The 12,863-nt window shown below is 46.1% G+C and overlaps 1 protein-coding gene across 1 annotated transcript in view; it reads right to left on the bottom strand.

Annotated features, from left to right (window-relative positions):
- Positions 1 to 12,863, bottom strand: part of STX8 (syntaxin 8) — a 259,347-nt gene that overhangs the window by 34,301 nt on the left and 212,183 nt on the right. The gene's annotated exons all lie outside the window — the stretch shown is intronic.

Genomic DNA, 12,863 nt, shown 5'->3' with positions numbered 1-12,863 from the left:
CCAGTGTGGAAGGCTTGCCGGCCGGGCAAGTCCTCATACTTAAGTCCTGGTTGGCGGGCCAAAAACTCTGCGAGCTTATCCACTTACTTATGCCGCTGTGTATATTTGCTGTTGTTTCCAAGGAAAAGTTCTGTTTGACATTCCCCAGCCTTGCCTTAGTTGAACTAAGGAGAAGCAGGATTGTTTTTCTCCTACGCCTCTGTGTTCCCGGGTGTCGGAAGCTGCCGGGACTCGGGCACAAGCCGCTGCTGCACGTGGTCAAAGGGAGACAGCAAGCGGTCACTACACATGGATCTCGGGAGGGTGAGTGCAGAGGCATCCTCAAAGCCCGGGACACGGTCTGGAGCGTGGTGCTGGGCGCTGGGGCTTCCGTAGCTAACTGGCTCTCAAGACCCACCCCGGCAGCTAAGGTATGTCACCACCATGTGCTGGCATCTAGAGTAACAGGCACGCCAGGCCAGGGGGGCTCCTGGTTCCCGGTTTGGAGACAGAATGCTTTCCCAAGCCATGGCTCGGAATAAAAATAGAATCTGTTTATTAAACTTGTCTCTTTTCGTAACACAACACAGGCTTCGGAAAGATAACCGTGCAGCAGACACAATAAAGAGGAAGCATCACACGAAGGCTTCCTAGCGTTCGTTATGGGTATTGGTTGGTTGGGCAAATTTACATTCGGTCCATCGACATTATGGAACCGAGTCGAATCGCTACATGACCGCACACCTCGGTAGCCATGTACGTCCACGTCTACTGACCGATGAGAGCAAAGAACAACTATGGATCACTTACTGTGTGCCAAGCACGGATCTAAGGGCCTATCTGTGCCTCGACTGATTTAATCATTATATGTCTGACGTCGGAGGGATTTCTCACCCTCGCTTCTTGCGTTGTGCCATCCTTCTCACTAGGAGTTCTTTGTTGGCCTTGCAGTCAAGTTAGCAAGGCTCAGTGGCCAACAGCACTGTTGTAGGGGCCAGAGGACCCAAACCCTCAGTTTCCAGGTAAGGAAGGAGGGCAAAGGGGTGTTCAAGGTCACACAGCTGGTGAGGAATGGAGGGGGTTCAAATCCCCAGCCGTCCGCTAGACCCCCTACATTACAAGCCCCCCACTCCCACCCCACCGAGGGAAGTCGTTTATTCCTCCCCAGTTAGGCCAGGCAGGCTTCACAGAAGGGCTAGAATTTAGAGACGAGTCTTGAAAATGAACACATCATAACTCGCGCCCACGAGAAGGGTGGGCGTAAGCAGTGAGGCGACTCCAGAGAATTCTCAAAGACCTGGTGAAGGCCCTTTGGGTCTCCCACTGCAGTGACACAGGAGAGGGGAGAGGGTCTGATCATCTGTCCGGAAACCACGATTGTTAAATATTATAATGATTTTTGGAATGAACACTGCCCGCTTCACTTTGCAAAGAACCTTTGACACATACTACCTGTTCTGAGTTCTGCAGTCACTTGCTACACGGGAAATGGGAGAAGACAAGTCACATTTTTTTTTCACGATGTGCAAAGCTCTATGCTGCGCCCTGATGGTTCGGGAGAGCCAGAAACAGAAGAGGAAGACTCCCGAGAAGAGGAAACTTCTGGAGCGGGGAAGGAACGGCTCTTTCCCCATCATGGGCAGCTGTGGATGACGGAACATCTGAAGCCGGGTGTTTTGGAAGTCAGAGCTTTGTCAGCCTTGTGCTCTTTGGAATGGACATCAAGGAGCAGGCTGGAAACACTGAATCACTAGGCTAAGACCTCTGGGGGCAGGCCGGGGTGCACAGGGAAGGAACTCTTAGAAAAAGCCTAAAAAGAGGGAATGTGGGGTGCCTCAGCGAGGGGGCATCAGGAGGAACTGGGGAGGTGGGGAATGCTACGTGTCGGTGTGCATTGTGGACTGAATTATGTCACCCCCCAAAATTCATAAATTGAAGCTCTAACTCATAATATGGACTGATTAAGGGGGTAACAAAGGTTAAATAAGGTCATAAGTGCAGGGTCCTAATCTGGTAGGGCTGGTGTCCTTATAAGGAGAGGAGACACTGGAGGGCTCTGTCTCCCTCTCCCGCCTCCACTCTCCTCCAAGCAGAGGGAAGAGGGAAGGCCAAGGGAAGAGAAAGCAGGGAGAGGCCTCACCAGAAATGAACCCCACCAGCACCTTGATCCTGGACTTCCCAGCCTCCAGGACAGTGAAGCCATACATTTCTGCCGTACTAGTCACCTAGTCCATGGTATTTTGTTTTCTTTTTAAAGTTTTCTTACTCATTTTGAGAGAGAGAGCATGTGCACAGGCAGAGGAGGGGCAGAGAGAGAGGGAGAGAGACAGAATCCCAACCAGGCTCCGTGCTGTCAGCGTAGAGCCCGACACGGGGCTCGAACTCAGGAACTGTTGAGATCGTGACCTGACCTGAAACCAAGAGTCAGATGCTTAACTGACTGAGCCACCCAGGCGCCCCTAGTCCATGGTATCTTTTTACATCAGCCCCAGCAGACTCGCACAGCGAGCCACAGCCTTGCTACCGCCCAGCCCTTGGCCAGCACTCACTCTTCTCTTGACACGCTGAGTTACCTCTTCCGCGAGACCTTTCTCATCGACCCTCGCCACTTCCTGCTGGACACTCCCGTGGTACACGAAGAGACTTTGTCTCCAAACCCATAATACTTTGACCCGTAATACTCTCACCTAAAAACATAAGTCTATCGGCCCCTACTCCCCCTACTAGACTCCGAGCCCCTTGAAAGAAGAGACGGTTTCATTCAACTTTATATGCCTAGTTCGAGCTGGTAGCAAGCATCTAGTAACTTTATGGACTGAACAAAGCAATGAATGAGTCTAGGGCATCGTTCTTACACTGGTTAATGTGATCACAGTACTTCTGGCCTCCAGTCAGGGGAGCTGGGCCACTCCTCTGGTTAGAGGCCATGCTTGCAAGTTCTTTCTCACTGTGAATGTATGTAAACCCCTTTACTTTGAGTTTGGGTTTGCCTCAGTCAACCAGCTTTCCTAACACCTGCAGATGAAGAGACTGCAGGTAGGCGGTTCTCTAGCTGAGATCTAGGAGCCGAAGCATGGTATGAACGTAAATCACAGAAGATGAACATTCAGGGGCGCCCGGGTGGCTCCATCGGTTAAGCGTCCTACTCTTGACTTGGGCTCAGGTCATGATCTCATGGTTCATGGGATCGAGCTCCGTGTAGGGGTCTGACAATGTGAAGCCTGCTTGGGATTCTCTCTCTCTGCCCCTCGCCCACTCTCTCTCAAAATAAATCAATAAACTTAAAAAAAAAGTTTTCTTTTTTCAAAAAGAAGATAAACATTTATCTCACCTATTTTTTTATTTTTATTTTTATTTTTCTACAAATTTCCAGGGTCAAAAATTCCCCCATTGTTTCCAAATGCAAAGGAATTGGACAGAACACCTATTGGCAAAAGCATTACCACACATGACACAATCGCTTTCCTTTTCAGGCATGAGTTCACTTTCCCAAGAAGAGAGCCATTTACAAACCCAAACCCAAATCACAAATGTCAGTTTTCCTGACCTGCAGTTACTTCTGATGCAACCATTTTTTTTCTGTAACAGACATTTCAGGTGAGGTGGTCAGCACATGCCCTCTCTTAAGCCATCTCCGGCGTCTTTGAAAATTCTGCACAACTTCAGGCTCTTACTATGACTGCACGGAGATGCTTATGTTTTTGTTTTATTTTTTTTAAATTTTTTTTATTTTTTTTTTCAACGTTTATTTATTTTTGGGACAGAGAGAGACAGAGCATGAACGGGGGAGGGGCAGAGAGAGAGGGAGACACAGAATCAGAAACAGGCTCCAGGCTCTGAGCCATCAGCCCAGAGCCTGACGCGGGGCTCGAACTCGGGGACCGCGAGATCGTGACCTGGCTGAAGTCGGACGCTTAACCGACTGCGCCACCCAGGCGCCCCGCTTATGTTTTTGTTTTAAATGTTTGTTCATTTTTGACAGAGTGTGAGCAGGGGAGGCGGGGGGGGGGGGGGAGACAGAGAATCTGAAGCAGGCTCCAGGCTCTGAGCTGTCAGCAGAGTCTGATGTGGCACTCGAACTCATTTAACCATGAGATCATGACCTGAGATGAAGTCAGACGCTTAACCGACCAAGCCCCGCAGGCACCTCAGAGAGATGCTAACACTGAAAACCTGTGTCATCCACTCCCTGCCCTGCAGTGATGTGGTGTAGCTACAGCTTGTCCCCAGACAACCCCTAAATTCTTCTGGACTCTTGTAGTTTCGGATCAGATCTACAGATCTGTACAGAAGGTACAGATTTTGTACCTTCTTCCGGCTCTTTTCATTTGGGCAAACTCATTCCCTGAGTCATAGGCAGTGACAACAAACTCACAATGTCTAATACCCATTTTGGTTGGAAAAGCCTAGAACTCTAAGTAATGGGTGGGAAGGAGGTACACCTTCCGTGTCTCATGAAACCCCACAGCACCTGGTGTAGAGCTGGCATCCAAGATAATTGGAGCGACCTTAGAGTATCGGATGTTGGATCTCCGAATACCTAACTCCCAGTTCCCTGGCTTATATGAAAAATTGTTGAGGGAGAAAGGCTTTAAAAATTAGGTGTCAACATTGGGTCATTTTTTCAAGCCTAGGACAGATGATAAAATAATAGCGAAATGAAAAAGACACAAATTTAAGCTGGCTCCCTGACACTGGGCAGAATTTTTCTAGCTACTCTCACTACCCACGTCTGCTACTGCAGATGAACTTTAGCATCGTGATGCCAAGGAGCCCCCGAACACCCTTTGGATTTCTGATTCAGACTGTGTGAAATTTATCAACTGATTTGGGGGAAATCTACATCTCTACACTTGAAGCCAGTCCATCTAGGAAAATGGCATATCCCTATATTTATCCAAATCCTCTCTCTGTAGCTATAATTTTTCCTACTGACTGTCACCCCAACCACCTCGCATGCCCTCCTGATAAAATAAGCGTGCCTGGGTGGCTCAGTCGGTTAAGTCAGTGTCTGACTCTCGATCTTGGCTCATGGTCTCATGGTTCCTGGGATCAGGCCCCACGTCAGGCTCTGCACCAACAGTGTGGAGCCTGCTTGGGATTCTCTCCTTCTCTCCGCTCCTCCCCTGCTCATGCTCCCCCTCTCTCAGAATAAACGGACATTTATTTAAAAAACAAAAACCGGGGCGCCTGGGTGGCGCAGTCGGTTAAGCGTCCGACTTCAGCCAGGTCACGATCTCGCGCTCCGTGAGTTCGAGCCCCGCATCAGGCTCTGGGCTGATGGCTCAGAGCCTGGAGCCTGTTTCCGATTCTGTGTCTCCCTCTCTCTCTGCTCCTCCCCCGTTCATGCTCTGTCTCTCTGTCCCAAAAATAAATAAACGTTAAAAAACAAAAACAGCCTGCCTGCGCCCTTGACCACACGTTTAGCCAAACACAGACACTCATGTTTCAGAGACAGACACACAAGGTCCCAGCCGGGACCCAGAGAACCCTTTCCCATGACTGTCCTGATTGCTGTAAGGAAGGCGTGCTTCCAGAGAGGAAGAAGGACTTGAACGTGGGGCTGCCAGTGGCCATGTTCTCCACCACGAGAAGAAAGCCAGTCTGTGGCAGGAAAGTGTGAAGCCAGCCTAGAGATGGTAATGGAGGGATGGAACACAGCCCTACCACTGACCCCCAAGGGTGTCTTTGTGTGCATTAGAAGCAAGTACCTCTTCCTCGCATATCATAAAACGGTTGCCCTCGACATATAAATGTGTGAGGGCTGTGGCCCCGACTGGCAAGCCTGTGGGTCTGGAGTTGTGCACACTCCCAACAACTGGGCCCTGGAGTCCTAACACAAACAGTCCTGGGAGCTTCAAGAATCACGTTCTGCTCCCTGAGGCCTCAGATCCCCGCAGTTCCCCCAGGGAACCATGCTGAGCACTCCTCCTTTGGCTTTTCTTCAGCTACAGCTGGGTCTTGAACCTGAGTAGTGTTCTATAGTTTTCTATAGACCTCAACTTCTTGTTGAGTTTTTGTAGCTGTTGTTACTGTGCCCCTTCTCTGTGTGACATTTTCTTCCTTTGTGTATTTTCGAAAGAGAGAGAGAGAGAGAGAGAGAGAGAGAGAGAGAGAGAGAGAGGGCAAGCGAGGCAGGGACAGAGAGAAGGAGACAGAGAGTTCCAAGCAGGCTCCACGCCGACAGCAGAGAGCCCGATGTGGGGCTCGAGCTCACGAACTGCAAGATCATAACCTGAGCCAAAGTCAGATCCTTGACCAACTGAGCCACCGAGGCGCCCCTCTGAGTGACATTTTCTAACTGGTTACAGGTGCTTTGTGAGACGCCAATCTTTGTATCTTCGTCTCATAACTGGCAAAAGACTGGGCTTTCTTTGTGGTTTTTAGTTGATTCTCTTAAATTTTCCAGGTAGTTCACTGTAAATGTTTACGAACCTGGTAGTTTTGATTCCTCCTTTGCTCTGAGCTGTCAGCACAGAGCCCGACGTGGGGCTCGAACTCGTGGACTGTGAGATCATGACCTGAGTGGAAGTTGGACACTTAACTAACTAAGCCACCCAGGCGCCCCAGAAGCCAAGCTTTCAAGTTAATGACGGGTGTCAGCAGTGAGAGGGGACATTCTTATTTTGTCCCTGATCTGATCTTCTAATTTTTTACCATCAAGCAAAATGGTAGCATTTAGTTTGTGATAGTTGTTACTGAGCAGAATGAAATATCCTTTATTTCCTAGTTTGAAGAACTGCTGGGGTTTTTTTTTTTTTCATTTTTAGTTTTTTGTCTCCCCCAATGCTCAACGTATATTATTCTCCAATAACTCCCCAGCGTTGGGCAATTTATATATGCTTTTTCCCCCATTTATATATATTACTTGGTCTCTACCAGTCTTGACCTGTGTATTTTAATTTGGGAAGTCTGGTGTCTTCTTGTGGTGTTCTACCAGCCCCTTTTCACACAAATCGTTCTTCAGATATGTGTTTTGAAGATATAGTCTCCTAGCAGGGGCTTGTCTTTCCATTCTTAGATTGCTGTCTTTTACAGAGTGGACACTGCAAATTTAATAAAGTCCACATTATCATTCTCTTCACTGATCATGCGTTTTGGGTTGTACATGAAAACTAATCACCAAACTCTAACCCGTGTAGATTTTCTCCTAAATTCCCTTCTTTCTTTCTTTTTTTTTTTTAAGCATAGTTTTGCATTTTCTGTTTCAGGCAGCGAATACTTTTGAGTGAATTTACGTCGAAGGTGCAAAGTTTATGTCTTTGTTCATTCACGTCTTTGTCGATGTCCACTTGTGCTCTCGTTTGGTGACAACGACCGAGACGAAACACGAAATAAAGTGTCTTTTCTGCGCTGGTGTGCCTTTATTCCTTTCACCCAGCTCAGGCTGTCTGTATCTGCGTAGGTCTGTTCACGGACTCTCTGTCCCGTTCCGTTTGTCTGTGTGTCTACTTATCGTATATCGTAGCACGTCATGCTCTCTCCTAGTTATCACAGCTTTACAGTAAATCCTGAAATTAGGAGTGTGAGTTTACGGACTTGTTCTTCATCAGTCCTGGTCTAGGCTACTCAATGTTTAAATCAAGTCTGTCGATATTTACAAAAGAGCTTGCTGAGATTTTTATGGGGATTGCACCGGACCTTCAAATCAATGTAAGAGGAACCGATATCTTAATAATACTGTGCCTTCTGGTCATGAACAAGAAACCTATCTCAAGTGGATTATTCTTCTTTCATGACTTTCAAGAGTATTTCTCAGTTTTAAAATTTTTAGTCGCAACTAATTTAAACTGAAAAAAGAAAACAAGCAAAAACAAAAACAGTTCGTCCATTTCTCCCAACCCTTGCCTTTTGCAACTACCAATCTGTTCTCTGTTTCTGTGAGTTTCTTTTTTTTTTGTTTGTTTAAGATTCCACACACACGAGAGATCATATGGTATCTGTCTTCCGTGACTTATTTCACTTAGCATAATGCCCCCCAGGTCCATCCGTGTTGTCACAAATGTCATGATTTCCATCTTTTTTATGGCTGAATACTATACCATTTGTGTGTGTGCGCGCGCGCGCGCGTGTGTGTGTGTGAGCGCACACACATACCATATATAGGTCTTTATTCATTCATCTGTCAAGATACTTAGATTGTTTCCATACGTTGGCTATTATAAATAATGCTGCAATGAACATGGGGTGCAGATATCTTTTTGAATTAGTGTTTTTGTTTTATTCCGATAAATACCCAGAATATGCTGGTCGTATGTTAGTTCATTTTTAAAAATTCTTTAAGTTTATTTTGAGAGACAGCATCAGCAGGGGAAGGGCAGAGAGAGAGAGGGAGAGAGAGAGAATCCCAACTCACGAACCATGAGATCACGACCTGAGAGGAAACCAAGAGTCGGATGCTTAACCCACTGAGCCACCCAGGCGCCCCTGTGTGCTTTTTTATTTTAAACTAAGAAGAGATACTGAATCTTACTAAAAGCCTTTTTCGTTCTGAGATTCGGTATATATGTCATCTTTATTGGGTTTTGATATCAGAGTTATTCCAACTTCATACGGTGAAACGGGAAATTTTCCTTCTTCTTGGTATCCTGAAACAGTCTATATAACACAGGAGTTGTTTCTCCTGGGAAGTTTAAAAGAATTTGCCTGTAAAACTGCCCATCACCAGAGCGTTTGGGGAAAGATACGTGCTTCATTTTTTTTTTTTTTTCCTTGTTTTTGCCACTGGGCTGGGCACACGTTTATCTATTTAGCCTTTTCAGATAGACAGCTTTTATATTTACGAGTAAGTCTACTATATGTATGTTTCCACACACAATGAATGGTCACCCCTCTAAAAGCTTTCAATGATTTCTTTCCACCTGACGATTATTACACTTACATCCTCCGTGTTGGCGTATCTCATCTGAGCTATTAGAATAGTATCTCTCATCAAGAAGACTTGGTAAATGCTGGACCCTCTGTATATCTCCTCAAGCCTCCAGCACACTCACAGTCCCCAGGCAGGACCCTCTGTCCCTCTGCCTTATCGGTGGTGTCACAATGCTGCCTTTGTGGACTGCTCATGACATTTCTTTACATGCTTGATTTTACAGGTCTGCTTTTCTAAGGACTTTACTCACACCCACCCAGCTTAATCCCGAACATTAGGTGGTAGGAGGTGACTTAACAGTTTTCTATTAAAATAACTGTAATAATATAACGAGATATATTTAGGGATAATACACATGCAGTAAGGAGATAAGTGCTTAGACATAATTTGCTAACTTGTAGCAAGTCATTACAAGAAGGAGATGAGCTCATGTAAGAATTGGCCAGTTCAGGAACAGAGGTGGAAAGAAAAGGTCTAGAAAATTGGGTGGAAAAACCAAGCACTGCCACACCCTGAAGAGCAGAAGGTAAGACTGTGGCTGTTCAGAGCCTTCCTTAGCAGCCTCCCAGGAGGCCAAAGAAAGAGGTTCAGCCTCAGGGTTACCGCCATCCCTCCTAAAGCCACCTTTTCGGGGACCCCCTCCCTAAAGTAGTTGTTTTTGAAATGGGGAAGACAGTAAGAGTCTAGCTGGAAGTCAGAGGATCAGCCAGAACTATGTGCAGAAACGGAACTTGGCTGTGGTTCCTGACATTCTTAAAGAAACCATAATCCTGGGGAAGAGATGGGCAGAGGAGATACAAATAGCTTGTGTTTCAGCTTTGAGGTCACGAGTCCACGGGGAGCCACCTCAGAATCTACTGGGGAAGACTTTCCGTCTGTCAGAAACCCTGGCCTTTGAGTCAGATGTAGAAACTGGACGGGGCTTGGGCTTGCTCCCATGGGGAGAGGGCATGTTCTCTGGGTAGACATAAGTCGGCCTCAGATATGTGGGTGGCCAGGCTGCGGGGGTAGGTGGAGGGAGGGGGCGATGGTAGACGAATCCTTCAGAATTCACCTTCCCTTTCCTCAACACTAACAGAGTCCATTTTCCAGCTAGGTGGGCACGTAGCTGAATCCTCACTAAGGAAAGTGAGCCCGAGGGGTGTGTCCCATCTCTGGCTCCGAAAACATGAGCAGCGGGTGTTCACACTCTTCTTCCTGAGGTACAGCCGGATGTGCCCGTGCCCTGGCTTTGACCGTGGTGACGAGGATCCGTACAGCACAGGGCAGAGACAAGACAGAGAGGGAGAAAGAGAGGGCCGAGAATGTTCCCAGGAAGAGGCAAAACCATTAGGAACAGAATTCAGATCAGTGATTGTCAGGGACTAGGTGTGTGTTTGGGGGTGGGGGGGGGGGGGGGGGCGGGACTGACAGCAGCAGGAGGGAACTATTTGGGGTGGTGGGAATATTCAATATTTTGATGGTGATGGTGGTTACACAATATATGTTGTCAAAACTCACAGAGCTCAAATAAAAAAGTTGTATTTTACTGTATGTGAATTAAACCTTAAAACTTAAAGAGAAAAAAAAAGAATGACCCCCATGGAGAAGAGACCTCCCTTTTTCCCACCTCAAATGCTCACTTAAGGGCTGTTTTATGAGACAGAAATACAGTTTATTTGTTTTTAAGATTTAAAAAAAAATGTTTATTTATTTATTTTGAGAAAGAGTGTTAGCAGGGGAGGGGCAGAGAGAGAAGGACAGAGAGAATCCCAAGCAGGCTTCGTGCTGTCAGCACAGAGCCTGACACGGGGCTCAATCCCATGAACCGTGAGATCATGACCTGAGCCGAGATCAAGAGACGGACGCTTGACCGACGGAGCCACCCAGGTGCCCCCAGGAATACAGTTCTCTGCTGTATAAGCCACTATATTGTCCTGACGTGTGCACATGTGTCTCTTATACACACAGAAAATATTAACACCGGTAAAGAGAAGAATTAGGGTCATTTCATTGTCCAAGTTTTGTTCATCTATATTTTGTTCGGTGAATGTGTAGTAACTCTTTCAAATCTCTAATAATTTTACAACACGTAAAAAGATATTTTAAGGAACGTCACATAAGTTATATATATTTCCAGCCAAAAAGTTCAAATAAATTGTCGGGACTTAAAAATTAATCTTGCCAATTAGTACGTGATCGGCCATAATCAGTAGGGCTAAGGGGGGATTTATGTTACAAATGGTGTTCGAACAAACAAGCAGCCATCTGCAAAGAGAAAAAGTCGCGTCTACACTGCATACACCAGGGTAAACTCCAAATGGATCAAAAATTTTAAAGCAACAAACAAAACCATTAAAGTCGTAGGAAACAAATCCACAGAAGAATTCCTTGATGTCTTTGGAGTGGGGACAAACTTACCACAACTTAAAAATCTGCATGTCATAAAAGAAGAGACTGATCATAACAATCACATAAAAATTAGAGACTTTTAGTGGCAAAAAGTCATCATAAGCAAAGTTAGACAAATAAATTAGGGGAAAAAATATTTGGAACTCACTATTGCAAGAGATTCTTCTCCTGAATGTATAAAGGGCTCCTCAAAATTGTTAAGAAAAAGACCAGCCATAGAAAAACGCACCAACGTCAACAGAATGTTCAGACCAGAAACAGAAATGGTAGCAAAGATCTTTCAAAAGGTATTTTGTTTCACTCACAAGAAAAATACAAAACAAAGGTGTTAGGTTGAACCATAGGAAAGTACCATTTCTAGCCCACATCAATTATGATTTCATGTGGTTTAACCTAATACAATGAAATGATATTTTTAAACTATCAGACAGGCAAAACTCTAAAACCTTAGCGGCAAACTCTTTCGGCAAGGCTGTGGCGAAATGCTCTTACTGCTGGAGGTACCAACCCGTGCTGTCCCTACAGAGGGCGATCCAGAAAAACTTATCAAAATATCCACCTCTGGGAATTTCTCCTACAGACATACCTATACATGTATATAATAAAGGACAAGGTGTAGAAAAGTACGTATATATGTGATACACCATCTTCCATATGGGGGAATAGGGATATGGCATATATATACAGGGATGTGATACACACACACACACACACACACGCACGCACGCACGCACGCACTCACGCACACACCTGCATCTAGGAGACAAAAGTAGTTACCTGTATGGGGAAGAGAGAGAAAGAGAGAAGAGGAGAGGGGTAGAATTTCTCAGGGTACACAGGGTGGGTTGTATTGGCAGTTAAAATACATATTCAAAATAAATAGTAAAGAGAAGAATTAAAAAGTAACATTGCAGGTATTAAAAAACAAATGACCATTAAAATGACTGCTCTGTCTTGGTCCTAACTAGTCAACGTCACTACAATATATAATTTATGTACTTACAAAGATTTTTTTAAAAATATTTTTTAATGTTTATTTATTTTTGAGAGAGAGAAATACAGAGTGTGAACGGGGAGGGGTAGAGAGAGAGGGAGACGCAGAATCTGAAACAGGCTCCAGGCTCTGAGCGGTCAGCACAGAGCCTGACGTGGGGCTCGAACCCACAAATTGCGAGATCATGACCTGAGCTGAAGCCGGACGCTTAACTGACTGAGCCACCCGGGCGCCCCATGTATTTATAAAGATTTTTTACCGCTAGCAACAAAATAAACAAAAACCCCATGAATCCGAATTCCCTCACCGGGGCAGAATATTTTCCGTCTGCCTCTCTGGGTCCTTTCTGGCCGCTGGTTTGCAGGGCAGGGGGGCTCATCTGCCTCACTGCGGCTCCCCTGCCTTCTGGCTTCCTCTTGGGTTTGGTTTCCAGCCTCCCGGTGGAGGCACTCGCTTCAGCTTAGAGGTCTGGAGACAGGGAGGCTGGTGGGTTTCTCCTCCCGCTTCCTCTTTGCTTCGGCACTACCCTTACAGCCACACTTCCACACTTCCCGTCTGCTGCCCCTGCTATAGTTTGAGCTCTTACTAAGTTTCAGGAGCACGGCTTTCCTCCCTTGCTCCTTTGGG

This window comes from Herpailurus yagouaroundi, unplaced genomic scaffold (assembly GCF_014898765.1).
Source record: "Herpailurus yagouaroundi ecotype Mexico unplaced genomic scaffold, PumYag 208, whole genome shotgun sequence".
Lineage (NCBI taxonomy): Eukaryota > Metazoa > Chordata > Mammalia > Carnivora > Felidae > Herpailurus > Herpailurus yagouaroundi.
This window is presented reverse-complemented; position numbering and strand designations above follow the sequence as displayed.